This window comes from Mastomys coucha, unplaced genomic scaffold (genome assembly GCF_008632895.1).
Source record: "Mastomys coucha isolate ucsf_1 unplaced genomic scaffold, UCSF_Mcou_1 pScaffold13, whole genome shotgun sequence".
NCBI classification, from domain to species: domain Eukaryota; kingdom Metazoa; phylum Chordata; class Mammalia; order Rodentia; family Muridae; genus Mastomys; species Mastomys coucha.
In genome coordinates this window covers 28,151,633-28,155,336 of record NW_022196895.1, presented here as the reverse complement: position 1 = coordinate 28,155,336, position 3,704 = coordinate 28,151,633, and the positions used below count along the sequence as shown (strand labels likewise).

The 3,704-nt window shown below is 48.7% G+C and overlaps 1 protein-coding gene across 1 annotated transcript in view; it reads right to left on the bottom strand.

The window, feature by feature from the left end:
• Nucleotides 1–812, bottom strand: part of Map3k2 (mitogen-activated protein kinase kinase kinase 2) — a 71,455-nt gene extending 70,643 nt beyond the window's left edge. Inside the window, exon 1 of the mRNA XM_031365231.1 lies at nt 246–812. The gene's annotated coding sequence lies outside the window, so the exon portion shown is untranslated. The remainder of the gene's footprint in view (nt 1–245) is intronic.
• Nucleotides 813–3,704: the final 2,892 nt, after the last annotated feature.

Sequence of the window (3,704 nt, the reverse complement as noted above, 5' to 3'; positions counted from 1 at the left end):
TTTTTGGTTTAAAGCAAGCACATCGGTCTCAGCTTCCCTTCGACCAGCTAGTTGCAACCTTCTGGTTAGAATAAAATTCCCGGGGAGTACGAGTCTTAACAGTTTCCCAGCTCACGTAGCGCTGCCCTGGGGGTTCTGGGGTCAATCCTAGCTTTGCAGGGCTACCCCTACTCCCGCTACCCCCAGCCCCTGCAGCGGAATTCCCGTCCCTGGGCCCAGTCCCACGCAGAACCAGAAGCACTTACCGGCCGCTGGGCGGGGATCGCGGAGCAGAGGGCCCAGAAGAGGCCACCGAGCTGGCCCCTCCGCCCCCGCACGGCCTGTCACCGCGCCCCCCAGGAGCTGCGCCTCGCGGGGTCCCCGAGGCCTGAAGGGCCGCTGCAGAAACCGGGCACGGGCCGGGGACCAGGCCCAACCTGCTTCACATGGGACAGCGGGCGCGCAGCGCGCCCGGGGCCTCTTCGCCGCTTCTGGGTAGCTGCAGCCCCGTAGCCCGCGGGATAAGCTGGGCCGATGAGGAGGAAGCCCCGGGCCCGCGTCGCCGGCGACGGAGAAGCAGCGAGGCGGAAGCGGCGACTCGGCCGCCCGATCGTCCACTGTGGGTTGTCGTTATCGCCGGCCGCGCGACCCGGTAACGCCGCGCCACCTCCGCCAGGCGATGCAGCTGAGGACAGCCGGGCCGCCACTACACACAGACCCGTGATGTCTGGCGTAGCACGGCGGCGCACGTCACGGCGGCTCGCTCGTGTGCGCGCAAAATCCTCCGCCCGCCGGGAGCGGAACCAGCCGCAGCCGCGCGCCCGGCAAGGGGAGCGAGCACGCGCCTGCGCAGTCTCTGCTCGGCGCATCACACCCGGCTCCGCCCACTCGGGTCTCCTCACCGACGGCGCGACGTTTCCAGGGCTTCAGACCGGGGTGCGCGCGCAGCGGGGGCTCCTGAGTTGTGCGCATGCGCATGGTGTGGCCTGTCAGAGCGACGCGGAAAGGGTTCCCCTGCTCCAACCCCCACGCCTACGGAAGGCAAGGAGCGACATCGCTGAGAAGCGGTGACTTTAGAAATCACTGTGCTGACTTTAAACCACCGCCTTGATCGCAAGCTAAGTTTTAAGTGTTTTCTGGTTCATCCAGTACGTTCTTACTTATCCAATTTACCATAGGTGACTTGACATCACACCCCCGGAACAAAAGATGTGAAATCTCTTTCACCAACGCCTTCTCTTGCTCCCCTTGGCCCAGGAGATAAAATGCAGATTAATCAGTGGGCTAGCTAGCCCCGGAGGCTCTCTATGATGCGACCGCATCCTGAGGTTTTTACATGACTCAAACCCACAAAACACCCTTCCAGCCCCATCTCATCTCCAATACCCTTTGCAATTCCCTGCACCATTCCTCCTTGGTTATTAGAACACTCTGATCCTTTTCCTGCTTGTGGCAGACCACGTTCCCACTCCAACATTTGGCATGAGAGAGATGGTAGCTGACACACAAAGCCCACTATCAAGGTAGCTGGCCTGACAACAGGCTCAAGGGGTGAATGTTTAATATTATCAAAACGTCTGCATCTCTTTTCAGGAACTTTCATTATAGACCCACTGACAGAGATATCAGCCACAGAAGAGCAAGGATGTTTACCCCAAATATGTAGAGCTAAGTGGAAAATCCATTTACTTCTATGTGTTTTAAAAAGTAAGACTTTTCAACTTATATATGCATAAAACCAAGGAAATCTTTTTGTGGGTCCAAGAGATGGCTTGGCCAGTAAAGGCCACACCATCCTGCCAACTATAATTTGATCATAAAATCCACAAAGTATTTTTTTATATATTGGTGACTTTTCCTCTTAGATATTAAATCTGGCCCCTTGTCCTCTCCTCTCTCCTGCAAATGTAGGAACTACACTTTTGGATTTCACAGACCTTAAGACCATGAGCCAACATAAACCTCTTTATTCTATATTCTGTTGTGACAGAAAATAGGCTAAGACTAAAAACTGGTACCAATTTGGAGAAACAGAGTTTTTCTTTCCTATCAAAGAAAGTTTTGTTCTAACATGTAATTAGTGCAGCAAGGACTCCCTATTTCCAGAACCGTCTCTTTGTGCCAATTACCCAATAGCCTCAGAGTGTGAACTCCAGCTCCCATCCATCCAGCAGGATGAGATGCCACCTACTGTCACCACCAACTTCAGAGATAAAAGACAGAAACTATCCTGGACAAGTGTGTTTGCTAGCCTGGTTTAGGTTCTGGTCCAGCCTTTTTGCACAAAGAATGATCTTATGCTGTCTATAAGATTAATGTGAGAATTTAAAAAGCCATATAGTTAGCCAGGCAGTGGTGGCACATGCCTTTAATCCTAGAACTTGGGAAGCAGAGGCAGGTGGATTTCTGAGTTCAAGGCCAGCCTGGTCTATAGAGTGAGTTCCAGGACAGGCAGGGCTGCACAGAGAAACCCTGTCTCGAAAACAACAAACAAACAAACAAACAAAAAAACGGTGTGTACATGGATAATATGCACTTATTACATTATGTATGGAGTTTTGATTCAGACTTATTTTATTGAGATGGTGTTATACAGCACTATCTCTAAGTCAGATAGCTGCTATCATCCTAAGATCAGCCGTGCCTGCTTATAAAAGATCATCCTTGATTATTGGCAGTCCTCAGGAGAAGATGAGAAGATTACTCAGTCCTCATTTGCATAAACAGCCATACCTCCCAGACAAATTGGTCTCCCAAGTTAAAATTTGGTGAAATCAAATGTTAGTTTGTCATTGGGACCTTATGAGGAGAGAATAAACATTACTTAGTCCTCTCTACCCATTCTCCCCTGAGTGAAAATTATCAAAAGAGATGGTAAATTCACTTGTTAATGTTATATCTCATATTATTAAGAAAGAAAACAAGTAACAAGAAAGAAAATGTTAGAAGAATGTAAAAACAAAATTGGAAGATTAAGATGATGGCTGTTTCTAGAATGGATGTCTTAGTTAGGGTTACATGATGAAACACCATGACCAAAAGCAAGTTGGGGAAGAAAGGATTTATTTGGTTTACACTTCCACCTGACAGTTCATCAATGAAAGAAATCAGAGCAGGAACTCACGTAGAGGCAGGAGCTGGCGCAGAGGCCATGGAGGGCTGCTGCTTCCTGGCTTGCTCCGCATAGCTTGCTCAGCCTGCTGTCTTGTGAGACCCAGAACAAGCAGCTCAGGGATAGCTCTACCCACAATAGGCTGAGCCCTCCCATATCAATCATGAATTAGGAAAATTCCTTACAGACTTGTCTACAGCTAGATCTTATGGAGGCATTTTCTCATTTGAGGTTCCTTTCTCTCCAATAGCCCTAGCTTGTTCAAGTTGACATAAAACTAGCCAGCCTAATGAAAAAGAAAATTAGAAAGCTTATGCAAGTTATGAGGGTAATATATATAAAATACAAGACTTAGAGTTAACGCCTTCTTCTGGCTTCCACCATCACCAAGCACACACTTATGCACAAACATACACGCCGGGAAACCCCCTGTACACATAAAATTTAATATTTTTTTAAATAACAATTTACCCTTTCTAAAGACTTCAAATAATCAACATATGCTAGATACATTTGAAAAACCTATAAAGAAGAAGATTTTAGAGAAAGTTTTTCTATCAAAGTTACGGTGGTGGTGGTGGTGGTGGTGGTGGTGGTGGTGGTGGTGGTGGTG